Source organism: Cryptotermes secundus, unplaced genomic scaffold (assembly GCF_002891405.2).
Source record: "Cryptotermes secundus unplaced genomic scaffold, Csec_1.0 scaffold79, whole genome shotgun sequence".
Taxonomy (NCBI): Eukaryota; Metazoa; Arthropoda; class Insecta; order Blattodea; family Kalotermitidae; genus Cryptotermes; species Cryptotermes secundus.
Window position 1 is genome coordinate 4,258,565 of NW_019741974.1, and position 19,351 is coordinate 4,277,915.

The following is a 19,351-nucleotide window of genomic DNA, read 5'->3' on the forward strand; positions in this document are numbered from 1 at the left end:
TAGCCGAGCCCCGTAACCTGGTAACTATGCAAGGCGAATCAACAGCGGTGACGTAACCGGACAGCGTGGCTACAAGGGTGCCTATTACGTGGCCGTTTTCCCGTATTGTCCGATCGAGGCTACATAGGGAGAAGCGAAGGCTATTCACAGTCAGTTATAAAGCAACAGTCGCCGAGGACAGTTCTAGTGTGGCTACCGCAGCGTTGTACTGAGTTGTACTGTGACAGCCGCCGAGTCGAGACGTAGAGTCAGCCAGTCAGTTGTATTCTGGCATTTGGAGTGTACTAATTGTGATACTGCAAATAGCAGTAATCGTAAATCTGTAATTTGAGTGATTGTAAGTGCGAATGTGAAATAAAATTCGCTATATAAAATACACCGAGAAGTTATTTGTCGCGATATACCCCCGATATGCGACAGTATTTTCCTTCTTGGAATAATGAACTGCTTTCTCGCAGAAGTAAGTAAGGGTGAAGGTTTTCAACACAAACAGATTCTGTAACATCGCAGGAGGTGATTTGGGTTAAGTTATTTAATTTAGTTGATGTGCCCTTGGCATCTGTGTCCTGCAGGACTGCGCGATGTGCTGCCAGACTGCCTAATCCGGGAATATTGAAATGTCAACTTCATATATGAAACTGTCACGTCGCTGTGGTCTGTTCCATGCTGTAGAGGCAGAAGCAGAAACGTGTCTGATTGAGACGTGTTTATCCGTGGTTCGTGCGGTTCAGCTCCTGGAGACCAAGTCCAATGATAACCGACGTCATAATATTGTCATCTTTTAACAGGCAAAAGAGAAGTGTATAGATCTAAGCTACTTTGGGTCTGTCTTTAAGATATTTGTATCCACGAGTTTGACGTTTGTCACGCTGGCAAAAAACAGCTTTTGGCGAAGTTATTCATGTATAAAATCACACTCTGTTTACTGATTGATCGGCCACAGTTCAAGTTGGAAAGCTGACCATTTTAAATACCGTTGCCTATCTATGGCTCTACAGCTCTTTGTTGGGCCTTGGTTCCTTTTGAATTTCTTTACTCAGTCATTAGGACTCTTTGGATGGGAGATCAGCCCGTGGCAAGGCATCTTACTATACACAGAACAACACAGAATACTTCAGAATAAGCCATCTTCATCGAGCGCGTTGACCACTGGAGACAACACCAATGCTCTCTGGTCTGTGTGGTCAGCGAGCGAAAATGTTTGCGAAATGTCATTATATGTTGACAGTTGCTTAATGTATTATAGGCGCAGGAAAATATCTGGGTAGAATGTGGGTCCGTGTCTTCGTTTCTTAATTGTCTGTAGCGAATTGAAAATATTCGTTTTGTGACATCGTTTAGTTAAGAAATATGTGCTTTTACTGGTTCTCACGGTCTCTTCGCTTGCGGATTTCTTATATTTTTCTTCTACCCTGAAGATGGAGGCGATACGTTCCTCCGAAACGTCGGTTAACACCACATATACACGGTGCCAAATCCCAGAAGACTGCTTTCTTCATAGTCACCGCCGTGAAAGCCTCAAATCTTACAAGTAATATGTGGTTCGGTGATTAAGGTCCCTAAAATACAATTGATTGTTAATATAAAAAAATGTCCGTTTTAATTTCACTTTACAAAAACACACCTCTCCGAAAATGAAATTCTGCATGGGCTTTTGCGTCAGTTGTAGACAAAGCTTGTTCATAATAACTGGAAATGTTAAAATAATATTGTGATACACTGTAGCTACCTTAACTCTGCGGAGGACAGTGCTTCTTAAATCGGTAACGGCAGAGAGAAGCACGAGACATTAATCTGAATTAAAGAAGTGTGTTGAGGTTCGGATGCTGGCCCATATCATGCAACAGAATTAGTTTTCATTAACTCTGTAAATTCCCTAATGTTGATGCTATGAATTTTTATAATTTCTTCAGTCTGAACGAAAGCGTTGAGATAATACAATGTATTACGAAATATGTCCTCACTTAACATATGGACGTGTAGATCGCGGGTACGATTTCCAATGAAGCCACTGGATTTGACCTAATCCTTTCAGCTGCATTATAGCCTTTGGGCCGACTCAGCCTCTATCAGAAATGAGTACCAGGAATCTTCCTGGTGTTAAAGGGCGGCCGGCGCGTAAGGCTGACAACCTCGCCGCCATCTTTGAGCCAATTGTCAAATATGGGAGCCTCGACGTCTCACAACCCTATGGACCTTCACTGCCTGTTACAGGGATAGCTTTACCTTTACCTGCAGTATCTATACCTATATCTGATTGGAGGAAAATGTACTGACCCTGGTTGTAATGTGGGCTAAGTCGCGCATGGTGTGGGCTGTTATCATGCTGGGTCGCTGGTACCGGCTTCTCTGTTTTTCGATGTTTCCCTTGTTGTTCATCGCAGGTTGCTTCTGACAATGAAGCTAACTGCTACCTAATGAGCCTGAATATTACTGGAACGCCTTCAAGAATATGAAATACTTTAATCTGCCCTGAGAACCAGCTTCTTCTATCTGTGACTCTATCGTCGTAAAAAGAATAAATCTGTTTGCGACTACCTTAATTTTTATAAAGCATGTTTTAGCGTAATATTAAAGTGTAGCACAGGATTTGCTTTGTTCGAATCAGTTGTAGGAAAAGTGTTGTGGAGTTATGTTTTTCACTAAGTACGACATATCGTTGACCTGAAATCTCAGCTGTAGGTTATCAGTTTATGGTTATACAGCCCCTGGTTGGGCTTTGGCCTTTTTCAGTTTCTTAATCCTATACGCAGTCGGCGGGACTCCTTGGACGTGGGATGAGCCCGTCGCAAGACCTCTACCTTCACACAGAACAGCACAAAAACAGAATAAACGCACACAGACATTCATGCCTCCATTCGAGCCCATGACCCCAGTGTTCTAGCGGGCGAAGTATGTTCATGGCGTGGACCGCGCGGCCCCTGTAATGGGCTCTGATGTAGTTACCACGGATAAAATTTAGGGAACAACTGACTTAAAATAATTCCATTTAACATCGAAGAGCAAGTAAATCGTACCTGTGTTTTCTGGGCTCATTACTTCAGTGTGTAAAAGAAGAAGCTCTCTTGTCAAGGCTCGGATCTGTGTCACAGATGTAAATCCTATACAACCGGAGTTAGTAAGATGAGGGGTCAGATTCACCGTGGTACACCCATGCAGCCGGTCTGGACCCAGTGGTGACGGAAATACAAATCTGTGGTCCTGTCGGTCCGTATCGTCGTCCCCTCAAACCCCACACATTGAAGCAGACTGAAATGTTATTTCTCAAGGGATTAGACAGTGCGGTGTGACGAGGAGTCAGGTGACGACGAAATCCAAAGGTAGACAGACAAGGTTCAGTGATGCGAGAATTTTCTCGACTTGGCATACTACGGAGGTGGGGGGACAAATTCAGTTCGTTTGCTTCATTCGCGAACACGGGTTTTATTTTATTTCTCCTAGTTTAAATTCTCGTCACGTATGGCGCTGGGGAGTTTGATTTATATCGATTCCCATTCCTCTGCCCCCTTTCTCCGTCCCCCCTCCTAGCCACAAAGTGTGATCGAGAATTTCCAATCCATCTGTGCCACCTCACGCTCTCATGTGCTTCATATTCTCGTATACTGGCAGTTGCTTGAAGTTTGTCAAACGACGCTGTATCATTTGCTTAGGCTTTAATTTCGAGTAAAGTGGAGATGATTATCAGCCTGAACTGGAAAGGAATGGACAGATAGCTGCTCTACCCTATAACTTAGGTACTGCACAAAGAGACCATAAAATCACGAATGACCTCTGACAGACTGGGATTCGTACAATGTATGTATATCCCGAACGCAAGTCAACCGCGTTGTGAAGACCGTTCGCTGAAGCAGCTAGCATGCTCGTAAACAATCTCTTTCGATTGTATGCCTTCCTTCACGAGATACACAGAATGAACTCTTAAGGGGAGTTGCCTGAAGTAATCTGCTAAACAAACCGATTTCTACAATGTTTAGTTTGTGGTTGTGCAGTGAAAGTTTCTGGGGGAATTTACTGTTGGTATCCATGGATATTGCAGGTCTGATAGAGGGAGTTCCCTTTCTTGCGAACGCGGACTTTGGCGAAAGACTCCGATGCTCCTCTGGTTGACACATTACTCAGAAGTTCGCTTTGCGCCCAATCTGTTAAGAAAACTGCCTATACAACATTGCTATACATGAAGTTAAAATCCACATAATTCCAAAAAGCAGAGTCCACCTTAAGAGAGTAATTGTCGTTAAATCTGGTCAAGAGACGCCTAGCGTTTTATGAAAATCGAAAATTTATTACAGTGCTCACTACAGCCCGGTACTTGGCCTGTCCTGAATCAGATACATGTGGCTCATACCCCCACAATGGTCAGTAATTTTAAAAACAGCGCACACGGTAGCGTAGTTGGTTGAGGCACTATGCTACAAGCCGGAAGGTCGCGGGTTCAAGTCCCGATGAGGCAATTGGATTTTTTTAAATTGACCTAATCCTTCCAGCCGCACTATGGCCCTGGGGTCGACTCAGCCTCTAACAGAAATGAATACCAGGAATTAATTAAATAGTTTTCCTGAAGAGTAAAGCGCCGCCATCTTTGAGCCGATTGTCTAGAAAATGTGGGAACCTCAACGTCTCACAACTCTATGGGCCTCCACGGCCTGGTACAGGGATAGCTTTACTTTTACTTACATAGGACAAAATATTTTATTATGGTGTATCATATAAGCCTTGGTAAAATCTGCTGCTTCTAATTTTAAAATGTTCTCACATGATTTATGTTTATTAGAACCTAATAGTGACTCTATACAATGCAGTATGACTAACTTTCCGCCAAAAGAGACTTCATTATGCTTGAACTGTTGAAATGTCATATTTTTTAATACGATACATGCCAAGAATTACGTGTATGTAGTATACTTGCATAATGTGGCATGTACTGTCTTCGCTCGCTTGCAAACCGGAATCGTGGGTTCAAATCCCACTCAGGGCATGGATGTTTAGTTTGTGTGTGTGTGTGCTTTTTTCTCTGTTTATATACAGGTAGAGGCCTTGCGACGAGCTGATCACACACCGAAGGAGTCCTAGCGAATGTGTAAGATCTAGAAAATCCGAAGTGAACGGAGAAGTTCATGGAGGTAGGCCTAGGCCCACTGGGGCTGTAGTGCCAAGGGAAAAAAAGACTTGCATAATGTAATGTAAATCTAATAATACTTAAACTCTGCTTATGCCGAAAGACTAAGTTAAATTATTGATAACCCGAAATAGAGGCGTTCTGATTATCTGATTCGACAGTAAATGAATGAACCTGGAGGCGAGTGGGGGATACAAAATCGCAGGGAACGTGTTTGAAAACTGTGTGCTTCCTGTCGAACTGTACTGCCCACATTGAGTGTGGAAACACCTGACGTCTATTTCAGGGCTCGGCCTCTCTTCCCCCTGCTGGCAGCGTTTGATTGCAAATTAAGCCGTGATTACAGTGAAGCACCCCACGTACTGCGTCCACTCGTATTCAGTATCGATATGTCAATGATAATGTCGATTATTGCATGCCGTCTAATTGCACCCCACTAGTTGCTTGTATTGATATTGCGAGGTGCACTCAGCTATTCACAACATAAATCATCCTTCAGTAATAAGCCGCTGAATGAAACAGGTTATCTTGTTGGGCCATGTGATAGGAATTCCCGAAATGTCGGGTTCGTGTCTCGGCGGCATGGGCATTGTTTTTCCTGATCTTCCTCAGGCATCCCAGCTTAACATCGGGATATAGTGTATCATCTTCAGATGGTGATTTGTGTCATTACGCCATCAATGATTTTATTTTCAGCGTACGATGGGCACCAGTCACCATGTTGCAGATCTCATTGAACAAGCAGAGTATGACATACTCTCAGAGAAGTTTTCGACAAAGTATAATATTTGCGAAAGAAGGAATTAACTCTTTCTTGCACATCGTCTACAGTTCGGAGACATACTTGTTCCTCATTCTTTGTTACAATACCTCTGGCATCGTTACAAAAACTGGAAATAATTAGTAACCTGCTAACTAATTGTTTTTAGATTCGCTAGTGGGGTAGGAGTCCAGCTTGGTCCACTCGGCACGGCGACCACTGATTGGCCTATTGTACCTGCCCTGGGTGAGTATGATGATGGAGAATTTGGTGGAATGAAGATTGGCAGGAGAAACCGAAGTACTTGGAGAAAACCTACCCCAGAGCCACTTTATTCACCACAAATCCCACTTGACCACACCCGGGATCGAACTCGGGCCGCCGCGGTCGGAAGCCAGCGACTAACCACTTGAGCTATGGCGTGGCCAAAATATACTCACTTAAGCTGCTTCTCGGCGTAGTCACTGCCCGAGTTGAGGCACTTCTCATATCGGGGAATGCGTATATACAGGGTGTCCCAGGAGGAATGGACCAAACTTCGGGAGGGTGTTCCTTATGTTAAAGTATGCCGATATAACCCAAAACACCTATGTCCAAAGTTGAACGGTTACGGAGATAATGGCCAGAGAAGTGTCAAACTTTGACCGGTGTTACACACTTGTTGATTACAAAATACATATTAAAACTGGCAGNACTACATAAGTACGGCTAGGGCGAATCACGACACTCAAGGACAAACATAGATAAGACATGCCAGCTGACAGATACAGTGCATGGACTCGCCAGAAGAGCACACTTTTCTCGGGCCATTATCTCCGTAACCGTTCAACTTTGGACATAGGTGTTTTGGGTTATATCGGCATACTTTAACATAAGGAACACCCTCCCGAAGTTTGGTCCATTCCTCCTGGGACACCTGTATAAGGAGGGTGGTCAAACAACTCCCAGTTGAAATGTTCCAGCAGTGCTCGAGTGCGAGCAGCTGTATGCGGACGCGCATTGTCATGGGGGAGCACTACACCGTATGTCAGCATTCGACGTCTTTAGTTTCGAATGGCTCTACTTATTTTTTTAGTGTTTCGCAATACACTTCTGACGTTATTGTTGTCCCTTGTCGCATGAATTCCACCATCAGCACTCGTTTCATGTCCCAGAAAACAGCTGCCATCAGCTATCTGCAAGCAGGCGTTTTTTACACTTTTCGGCTTGTATGGTGAATGTGTCTGCTGCCACTGCTTTGACTGCTGTCTCGTTTCAAGATTCACAAATGAAACGCAGGTTACACCATCTGTCACTCTTACGATGTGAATGAAAAATTCATCGCCATTTTTGTGGTATCTCCCCAAAAAACTCAAAACCCAAGTCATTCTCTGCGTTTTGTTTGCACCTGTGAGTATTTTCGGAACCCATCTTGCTCAAAACTTGCGATAGCCTAGCCAAACTATTATAATCTCGTGGAGAACAGCGCGTGAAATTTGTGGAAATTGACATGAAAGTTCTAACATTGTGAAACTCCGACTTTCACAATTTGTTTGTCAACATTTCACTCTTCATCGCCCATCCTTTAACTGGTACATACCTACGTTTGCTTTCTATGCTGTATCCCACTTCTGGCTTGAAACAGCCCTTGCCCAAAAGTCGCGTGCCGTTGGTGTTTCACAACGGCCCGTTTGTAACTTTCAGCTCTTTATCCCTCGGAAGGGGGCACGCGGGAGCGTAGTTGGTTGAGACACTACAAGCCGAAAGGTCGCGGGTTCGAGTCCCGATGAGGTGAATTTTATCAGTTGAATCGACTCAGCCTCTAACAGAAATGAGTACCAGGGATCTTCTTGGGGGTAAAGGGCGGCCGGCGCGTAAGGCTGACAACCTTACCGCCATCTGTGAGCCGATTATCTAGAGAAAATGTGGGAGTCTCGACGTCTCACAACCTTATGGGCCTTCATGACCTGTTACAGGGATAGCTTTACCCTTTTTTTTTTTACCTTTACCTTTCGGAACGAGCAGCGAGAAATCGTTCTCCGATTCCGCCGAGGAACAAACCAAGCACCTGCGACCAAGATACCTCGTAACTATCTTCGTTTTGGAGGATACAGAAGAAGGGCACAAGAATTCCGTGTATTCGTATTTCTGGGAATCGTAATACTTGTATTTATGAGCCATCCGCCGGTAAGACACTTGGCTGACGCAAAGTGTTCATCAAGCACGTGACTTTTGTCAGCATGACACCAGCGGATTCAGACACGAAGTCAAGCACCATAAGCTGTGTTAGAAAAAAGAAATACGATTGGAAGTATTGTGACATGATGCCTGAAAGCCGGAAGTGCGCAGTCAGAGAAACACAGCAGGGACATCTGTTGCTAGACAACGGCTAACTGAAAAACGTTTCCGCCGCAACAAATACGCTTGTATTAATCAACGCGTTACCCGGAGATTGTCACACGTTTTCATGGCAGAAAACTATCAATTGTTCGACTTGGTGATCTACATTCGGTCCTCATGAAGTTAGTTCAGCCCGAGATCCAGAGATCCAGATAGAGATCTCTAGAGACTGGAGACCAGTCTGAGATTCAGACATCAGTGAGAGATTGGTTATCAAGAAGGAGTTCAATGTGTGACCTACTATAATTATAGAGGCGTCCAATAAATCCAGTCGTTACATCTATAACCCACAATTATTAGTCACGCTAACCCCTTATATGATATAAAGTCCAATGAGACAGCAGTTTGCTCTGTAGCTAATGACTATGCTTTTCAATCACGCAATGAGATCGTATGATTTTAATCAGCGCCATTGGTTTAAGTTCGCAGTGTTCGTGAAGTTATCTTCACGCTAGATCTTCTCTGAGCATAAATTGCCTTAAAATTGAGACATCCGATACCTTATTCTGACAAGTAGTCTTTAGGATCATTAAGGGAGGAACATAGACTGAGGGTGTTTGAGAACAGGGTGTTGAGGAGAATATTTGGACCGAAGAGAGTTGAAGTGACGGGAGGTTGGAGAAAAATGCATAACGAGGAGCTTCATAACTTGTACTCTTCTCTAAGTATAATTAGAATGATCAAGTCAAGGAGGATGAGGTGGGCAGGGCATGTAGCATGAATGGGGGAAACGAGAAATGCGTATAGGATATTGATGGGAAAGCCAGAAGGAAAGAGACCACTGGGAAGACCAAGGGGTAGGTGGGTGGACAATTTTAAAATGGATCTTAGAGAGATAGGATGTTATGGATTGGATTGATCTGGCTCATAATAGGGACCAGCGGAGGGCTCTTATGAACATGGTAATGAACTTTCGGGTTCCATAAAATGCTGGGAAATTCTTGAGTAGCTGCAGAATTGGCGGCTCTTCCAGAAGGGCTCATCTCCATGAGTAAGTAAGTAAGCACGAGGTAATTAAGTCTTCAGTATTACATTGAGTCTGCCGGTCACTGTAGCCGAACGGTCTAAGGCATGCACTGTCTTGGCTCGCTCGGAAGCCGGGATCGTGGGTTCGAATCCCACTCAGGGGTATGGATGTTTGTATGCATTTTTCTGTGTTTATCTACAGGTAGAGGCCTTGCGACGAGCTGATCACTCGCCCAAGGAGTCCTACCGTATGTCTAAGATCTAGTAAACCGAAGTGAAACGGAGAGTTTCATGGAGGTAGGCCTAGGCCCAAATTCGGGCTGTAGCGCCACAGGAAAAAAAAATTACATTGAGTCTAAAGTGCCCTTTGCTTCAGCCTATCATACTGTTTGTCACAGCTCCCCCTGGATAACATTACCGCGTACCGCCATTGCGATATCATCATCATCATCATCAGTCTGTCAAGACGACAGGTCAACAGTCTCTTCCAAAACAATTCCTCCACTTAATGTGATCTAGAGATTTCTCCTTCAAATGACAGTATCCTCTTCTGTCCCCAAGGTCATCCAGCATCTTCTTACGTCTTCTTCCTCGTCTTCTTGTCACTTCTATCCGCCCATCTATCTTTCCTTCGATAGCTTCTTTTAGAAGGCAGTTTCTGCGTAAAACATGACCAATCCAATTAGCCTTCCGTTTTCTTATTTCATGTAGGATATTCCTCTGCTCACTGACTCTTTGCGATATCTAACCATAAAATTATGACTGGCAGAGGAATTTGGTTCAGCAGGCCTACATTAAAAATTGTAAAGCGAATATAAATCTGGATTAGCGTAATCCAAGAAAGCACGTACAACGCATATTAAACTAACGTCGTGGGGCAGAGTCAGTATTGATAAACTAATCGTCATAGTGTTCCGTCTATAGAACCCGAGTGTTCATTATCATTCGCAAGTTTCTCTCGTCAGTCCGTACTTTTAGCCACGTGAATGCATTCTGGATCCTCTCAAAAGTTGGTCAAAACTGTCTCTTCCTTTTAGATTTACCGACCACAATTTTGCGTTAATTTCTGATTAAACTGTGTTCGTAATACATGTTATATTATCTTCATAATAATATTTAATAAGTGGTATAATTTTGTGAATGCCTAATAATGCAGGTTTAATGAAACGCTCTTTCACCTTATCTGCCTCAAGAGAGTACACACTCAGACAAAGAAACTCGTGACGCAGCTGACATCCTCTCGCTGCTTTGTTGTAAATAAAGTTCTCTGTACAGTGCAAGGGTAAATTCTTCTGGGATAATAATACCCTATTAAAGTAAACTTAAACGAATTATTTACGTTTTCCATAAATTAGTAAATTTCTCCGTTTAAGTAACTTAAGCTGAAACTGCACATTATTGATTCAGTATGAATAGTTTTCGGTCTCGGCCAAATGAGAGCACTATTAAGGAGCAAAGTTACTGGAGCCTTGAGTTTGTCAATAACTTTATATTCAGTTTTCTTATGACGGTCAGTTGAATGCTCACGATATATATATAGTATTTACGCATGTATAGGCCGCAGCACAATTTTCAGACAGAAATTATAGAAAAAATAATTTTCTTGGAATATTATTTCAGGAGTAGAACACCCTGTATTACTAATTATGAATATAATTNAACTGAGCGTCTGCCCCGTAATTTTGTATGCACATTATGTCATTAGTGGTCACTCCACTGACGTATTATGCACACACAAAGGCACTGTCTTCGCTCGCTCGAACGCTGTGATCGCAGTTTCGAATTCCACTCAGGGCATGGATGTTTGTGTGCGTTAATTCTGTGTTTGTGTTGCCTGTATGTAGGTAGAGGCCTTGCAATGGGCTCATATCCCGCCCAAGTCGTCCTACAGTCTGCGTGTAAGCTTAAGAAACTGAAAAAGCAGCTAAGATCCAACAATGAGCTGTAGAACCATAGATAGATATACACAAAATGATATCAACACGCAAAGTCACTAGCGTCACTTAATTCAGGACATGAAATTGTAAATAAGGATGTAAAACAACAAAGTGGCAGTAGAACAGTGCCTTCAGCTTCCGGTCTGAAGGCACTAAACAAAGAATCACTGAACTGGCATGGAGACAGGGCATAAACGTACCTGCACATTACGTAAGACATATTATTTATCGGTGAAAAATTACAAACGTGGTCCGCTAAATTTCACGTACAGAGATTCTGTACTTAATAAGATCTTCATAAAAATAAAATAACAGGAACAATAATAGTAATAAACCTGCTGGACTAGATATCTACTTGTATGCCGTAGGAGAGTGTTACATTTCTGGTCTGAACTCATAGTTATTAAGGAGAATACGGGCCTATACTAAAAACTGATCTAAATTTATTTTGATTCATATAGGGTAATGTAAATAGTAATATACATCAATCTCAAATCCAAATTTACAAAATTCCTAACCTTTATCTTAAAATAAGACCTGTATTGTACATAGGTCACAGCACAAAACATGTGCCTCATTCGATCTAATCAACTGCTCTAAAAACTTGGTCTGTCGGCCTATTATAGAACAAATGGCCTAAATCCAGGGCATACAGAACGTGAAAATGATATGCAATTATCAGCTCATACAGGGGCCGCAAGCGCAGCCCCACCTTCCCCCTCACAGGGGCACGCTGAGTGTGATGCAGTCTGTTAACAAAAATGTGCAGCTTAACTGCGAAAACATCAATATGTAGCAGCATCAGTGGCAATAAACAAATATTGAAGGAGACAGGATATGTATGCATATCCTATAGTTTACATATACAGTGCGTTCAGTTAAGGAGGAAACTTCGCAACACCGCTGACCGGGCCCAATATTCCTCACAGATTGCTGCTGTAACTGTCACGGCACGCTTTATCAGCGCTAATGGCTCATTCTGCCATCAGCAGTTACAGTAGCAATCTGTGAGGAATGCTGGGCCGGGTCAGCGGTGTTGCGAAGTTTCCTCCTTAACTGAACGCACTGTATATGTAAACTATAGGATATGCATACATATCCTGTCTCCTTCAATATTTGTTTAATGCCACTGATGCTGCCACATATTGATGTTTTCGCAGTTAAGCTGCACATTTTTGTTAACAGACTGCATCACACTCAGCGTGCCCCTGTGAGGGGGAAGGTGGGGCTGCGCTTGCGGCCCCTGTATGAGCTGATAATTGCATATCATTTTCACGTTCTGTATGCCCTGGATTTAGGCCATTTGTTCTATAATAGGCCGACAGACCAAGTTTTTAGAGCAGTTGATTAGATCGAATGAGGCACATGTTTTGTGCTGTGACCTATGTACAATACAGGTCTTATTTTAAGATAAAGGTTAGGAATTTTGTAAATTTGGATTTGAGATTGATGTATATTACTATTTACATTACCCTATATGAATCAAAATAAATTTAGATCAGTTTTTAGTATAGGCCCGTATTCTCCTTAATAACTATGAGTTCAGACCAGAAATGTAACACTCTCCTACGGCATACAAGTAGATATCTAGTCCAGCAGGTTTATTACTATTATTGTTCCTGTTATTTTATTTTTATGAAGATCTTATTAAGTACAGAATCTCTGTACGTGAAATTTAGCGGACCACGTTTGTAATTTTTCACCGATAAATAATATGTCTTACGTAATGTGCAGGTACGTTTATGCCCTGTCTCCATGCCAGTTCAGTGATTCTTTGTTTAGTGCCTTCAGACCGGAAGCTGAAGGCACTGTTCTACTGCCACTTTGTTGTTTTACATCCTTATTTACAATTTCATGTCCTGAATTAAGTGACGCTAGTGACTTTGCGTGTTGATATCATTTTGTGTATATCTATCTATGGTTCTACAGCTCATTGTTGGATCTTAGCTGCTTTTTCAGTTTCTTAAGCTTACACGCAGACTGTAGGACGACTTGGGCGGGATATGAGCCCATTGCAAGGCCTCTACCTACATACAGGCAACACAAACACAGAATTAACGCACACAAACATCCATGCCCTGAGTGGAATTCGAAACTGCGATCACAGCGTTCGAGCGAGCGAAGACAGTGCCTTTGTGTGTGCATAATACGTCAGTGGAGTGACCACTAATGACATAATGTGCATACAAAATTACGGGGCAGACGCTCAGTTGAGTGACAAGTTCAGAGAGGAGCCACACAGGCGCTGTTGTGGGTCCAGAAGTTTGAGCCTATTGCTGGAATATGTTGTCCGTGAAGTTTGTACCTATCGAACATGGCCCTGTTACGGACATCCCTCTATTTATTTTCTATCACGGGACTGGTTATCTTTTCTGAGCTTTTAACGATCTTCCTTAGTCCATAAGATACATTCTGGGATAGTAATGTAGCGTGTAGAGCCGTTTCTAGACAACGTTCCCGCGGCAACTGATACGCATGCAACATGTTGGAAACGGTGTGTTCTACTCGGTCCAAGCAAAGGGTTATAAGGAGGACAATTGAAGTAAGAATGGACATTTGGATGGAAGCCGCCGTTCAGAGAGGACTTGAGCAGAGGAATGGCTATTATTAGAAGCCGTTACCAAGCAACTACTAGTGAAGACACAGCGGGCTTGAAAAGACTAAGCGTATGTGACAGTAATTTGTAAAGTGTTGAGATCAGCGATGATGCTATAATTAAGTGTAATTACGAGTTGTGTTAAAGTGGTCAGTAAATCCAAAATCCGATCCAAAAACCCCGTCGAGAGTCACTCATACACAGGCTGTACCATAGATTCATGGATGTTTCCTTCTGTGAGCTTCCAGATTATTCATTTAGCCCTCCGTACACGTAACCTTCTGCAGGCAACAAGGAGTTATTAAATGCATCAATGTATACAAATAAAACAGGTTGAACTTACCGAAGGTAGGAGGACAGGTGACGCACGCTGTCAGTGCAAAGCGCTTACGGTAGTTAGCAACTGGTGCATTATCTTTTGGTTTCATTTCCTTAAACCATCAGGCGCTTATCAGCAACACTTCAGAGGTACGTCCGAAGTTTCGTGTGATAAGTTCGGTTTCCGATGCGGTATACTCGTATGTGCTTCGGGACTGGAGTGAGTGAAGTGCTTCGTACAAGTGGTGCGTTTTGTTCTATCTGTAGCATGCACACACGTGGGTTTATCTGAGTGTGCTGTATTTGTGGGTGAACTTTCTAATGTATTCCTTATGGAGAAGGAGTCTTGACTTATTTGCTTTGAGACGGCTGTGGAGGTACGTTTATCGGTGTTTAGAGTTCATTTGAGAATAGGGTAATGTTCTGTGATTAAGTCTTCGTCACATTTCACTGTTTTATGTCTTCTCTGACCATGAGGTGAGTCACTGGCATCTGCAAACGATGAAAGTCATGCCCACTTTATATACCCTGCTATATAAGCACGTGTGTGTGTATCTGTATGCATACATCACGGAAGCTATCGAAGAAAAGAAAGTGTGCGCAGCCGTATTTCTAGACATCCAACAAGCATTTGACAAGGTGTGGCACGCAGGCCTACTTTATAAAATCAAAAAGAGATTACCCAACCAAATATACCTCTTGCTGAAATCGTACCTCTCCGAAAGGTCTTTCCAAGTTAGAATAAACACTGACGTTTCAAGCATCCGCAACATAAACTCGGGAGTACCGCAAGGAAGTGTCCTGGGCCCATTCCTATACTTGATATATTCGGCTGACCTACCAACCACCGGCAACACAGTATTGGCCACATTTGCTGATGATACGGCGATACTCACAGCGAACCATAACCCGATAACTGCCTCCGCAAACCTACAAAACCACATAAATCTCCTACAACAGTGGTTCCACAAATGGCGCATGAGCATAAACAACGAGAAATCAGTCCAAATCACCTTCACCAATCGCCGAACCACTTGTCCGCAAATAACAATCAACAACAGNAGGTACGTCCGAAGTTTCGTGTGATAAGTTCGGTTTCCGATGCGGTATACTCGTATGTGCTTCGGGACTGGAGTGAGTGAAGTGCTTCGTACAAGTGGTGCGTTTTGTTCTATCTGTAGCATGCACACACGTGGGTTTATCTGAGTGTGCTGTATTTGTGGGTGAACTTTCTAATGTATTCCTTATGGAGAAGGAGTCTTGACTTATTTGCTTTGAGACGGCTGTGGAGGTACGTTTATCGGTGTTTAGAGTTCATTTGAGAATAGGGTAATGTTCTGTGATTAAGTCTTCGTCACATTTCACTGTTTTATGTCTTCTCTGACCATGAGGTGAGTCACTGGCATCTGCAAACGATGAAAGTCATGCCCACTTTATATACCCTGCTATATAAGCACGCGCGTGTGTGTATCTATATGCATGCGTGAATGTATTAACTGATGTTTTTTTATTATTTTATTGTTCTTAGTGGACTGAGACTTGAGTCCACTTGGTACTGCGGCCACTTCTGGCCTATTGTACCAGCCCCAGATGATAGGTGAGGGTGATTGTGGAGCAATTGGTGGAATGAAGATTGGCGGGGGAAACCGAAGTACTCGGAGAAATCCTTCCCCAGTGCCATTTTGTCCACCACAAGTCCCACTTGACCAGACCCGGGCTCGAACTCGTCCGCCGCGGTGGGAAGCCAGCGACTAACCGCTTGAGCTATGGCGCGGCCTTTACTGATGTCTAACGTGTTTTCTTTTCATCTGTCTTTAGAAGTATAATTCTACCTTCATTGTATTTGTATATAATTGCATTAGGTTATAGCTTATACAGTAAATGAAGAGATTTCCTTTTGAAATTCCTAGGGGCGTTACATAAAACAAGAGAACTGCTCACTGCTAAATTTCGGCAAGTTAATTAAGACTATAATATTAAATAGAATTTCTAGTAAGAACTATTCCCCTATTTTCCTTTTATACGACACGGGCCGCATAGAAAACGACGCATCCAGCAATTCTTCTTTGCCGCAGAAACGTGTTTACCGAACAAATTCGTAACAAGGGGGATACACAGATTTCCCTTTGGTACGACACGGACCGTATAGGAAACTGTACCTCCAACAATTCTTCCATTGTTGCGTGTATTCGTTGTCACGGAAACGTGTCTACCCAGCCGTTGCCTAGCAGCCATACGGGAGGAGATAACACATGCAGACACACAGAATGATGAAAGGAATTTATGAAATAGTCCATCGAGAAAGACTCAGGTGTCATGATATGCATACCAAGTTTAATAAAGATTGGTTCAGACATTCAGAAGTTAATAGGGTGGATTCACAGACATGCAGACAGCATGGAGGTCTCATAATCCTACTGTAGAGATAATTCATATATGTGTGCAATATAGAATTATGCTTTGTTCTTTACGTTTTGTATTCTATAAATGGAACTTCAGTACCATTGTTCCTGTGTAAGTGAACATTTCGATATTAGGAACTTGGTGGAAAGCGAGGAACGTCCCTTCGATAATACTACAGACGTGCAGGTGTGGTTTCTCCACAGGGACATATTATCGGCTGCTACAGAGAGCTGCAGCGGTTTGCAAACGAGTGAATGATGGCTCCCCTTTTATCTGAGTGTGTCCAGTCGTCGTTCATGGTATTGACTTGCGTTAGTTTTCAATCAGTAGCTCGAGTAAACCAGACAGAATTTCGTTGTAAATAGTAATTTAGCAATTTGACGTGTGGTTTGCGTATTTTTATTCATCATGTGGTTGTGTGATATACTGTTCACAGCGGGAGCCATCAACATCATGCTCTGCAGTCAGGGCTGTTGCATAGGGCATCTAATTTTGTGCCATACAGATCTGTGCAGGACACTGGTTTTTAACGAGCTGACTGATTAAATTACAACCTTACCGCCATCTTTGAGCCGATTGTCTAGATATTGTGGGACCCTTAACGTCTCACAACCCTATGGGCCTTCACGGCCTGTTATAGGGATAGCTTTACTATTTTCTTTTATGCATGTACAGCCCTTTGTTGGGCCTTGGCCGATTTTCAGTTTCTTAAACTTCTACAAAGTCGGTAGGACACCTTGGTCAGGGGATTAGCCTGTCGCAAGTTCTGTACACACACAAACACAGAATAAACACACACAGACATTCATGTCTCGAGTGGATTCGAACCCACGTCCCAATTGTTTGGGCGAGGTATGACGGTTCGTACCTTAGACCGCCTAGCCACTGTGATAGGCAAATTGTTGTTCATTTAGTTTTTTATAAATATGGCTTAATGTAAGATATTAACCGAACATATCTATGGAGGGACTGAGAAAATAAAAAAAAAAACTCAGTAAATATAGCCAACCTTTAGGTGAGATCTGAACACAGGCTTTTGTTCATGCGAAGGAGTGCTGCCGATTCAGCCACGACGTTCAGTAAAGTTAACATGCGTAAAACAACCGCATATGAACTGAAGTTTTCGAATGTTCTGCGTACCTACTAACTGTACCATGTTTTCATTTTCTTAACTACAGTACGTGCCTAGAACATAGGATTCCGTGCCTGAAGCATAACCACATTACTCGTACTCGTACTCGTGCTCATGTGACTCGCTATGCTCGCGAGTAATGTGGACCATATATCAAGTCACGAGGCAAGCAAATTTTAAACTTTTAATTTAAAAAACTATAGCCAATAAATTAAAATACGACTACAGCCTATACACACTACCAGTAAATATACGGATCCTCACGAGTCGAAGCCTGGCGAGCAAGTGAAGTAGTGTGGACGAAGATTTACGAGCACAAGTAAAAGCCAGACGAGTCTCCCGACGAGCACAAGCCTGGCGAGCACTAGCAATGTAAATGTGGACGCACCTTAAGAATTATTATTTCATCATCCAAAGATCTTTCAACTCTTGGAATATAACGAAACCTCATATGCTGAAAGCAAGGGCATGAACTGTACTGAAATTATTTTTACTTTGTCTGCCTTTTGTTGCGTCTTGTGGTTTCTTGAAGCTCGAAAATATGTTTGTGTGGTGACGCGCACAGAAAAAACGGAAAAGCAAACACTGGATTTCGAGTTCCGGGATAGGATTATTGTTTTCGCGTATATGAAGTGACTGCAGATGGAGTTTGGATTGTTGACTCGATTTATTGACCACTTTCACACAGGACTTGTGACACGTTTCACAGTGTTACACACTCTATAACTATAATTGCAGCACGCTGTTTCCTAGTAACGGCGTGCAACAGTGGAGATTCTTCAGCTTCCACGCTCATGGCATTACCGGCTGGTTACCGTCTCAGAACAACGGAACTCTAGACTTGTCCTGCTCTTAACACCTCGTCACGGACCGCACATAAAACACCTCCCAACAGTTCTGTTTTTTGCATCTCGTAGCTGTCGCATATACTGCGTAGAGAGCATCGTTCCTATGTTTTCAATTGTTGCTTAATAAGAATCTGTTGCCTGGCAGCGGACGTTCTTTCATTGTTTCACTGTCGCTACTTAGCAACGTGTCTCTACGTGCTACATTATTGTTATTATTGATGCTGTATACATATGTACGACAACGAAGTGGATTTCTTTATCTAAATGAATGAACAGATTTCATTAGCATGGGGTTAACCGAGAACTGACTTGTTCTTGCGGAACATTTCCACGAAACATTTGAGAACCACTATACCACATAACGGTTTACCGCACACAGAAGTGTGGGCTGTATGACAAACATTTGTACTGTCCCTGTGTCTATTCACAGTACTTCACTCCAGCTGGGTGGGGCCCAAAGTCGAAGTGATTGTTGTGACAAAAAGAAATTCTTTCCGTATGTCTGGAACCGGGCTCTAACCTTGCTTAGCTGTTAGAGTTAAACTTAATCTGTGTAGGCATATACAAATAACGGAATTTCACATAAGTCTCTCAGACACTTCGAGTACTCCGAAATGGAATACTTATTTTCACGCTTGTTCATTGTCACCCTTCATTAGAGCACGTTCGATTGATCTCACTCAAATCACTGTTAGCCCCTTCCATACTGAATCAAATTTGTGTCTCCAGTAAATATACATTCTGATGTCAATGTGTTTTTGACAGATATAAATGACGTCGGATCTAACTGCAAACAATTTTTTGTACATGTTTGCTTATGATATGTGTTCGGTGTATCTGTGCGTCAGAGATAAAGAGAACTAAGTCCAACGTACGAAATAGAATATTTCGGAGTG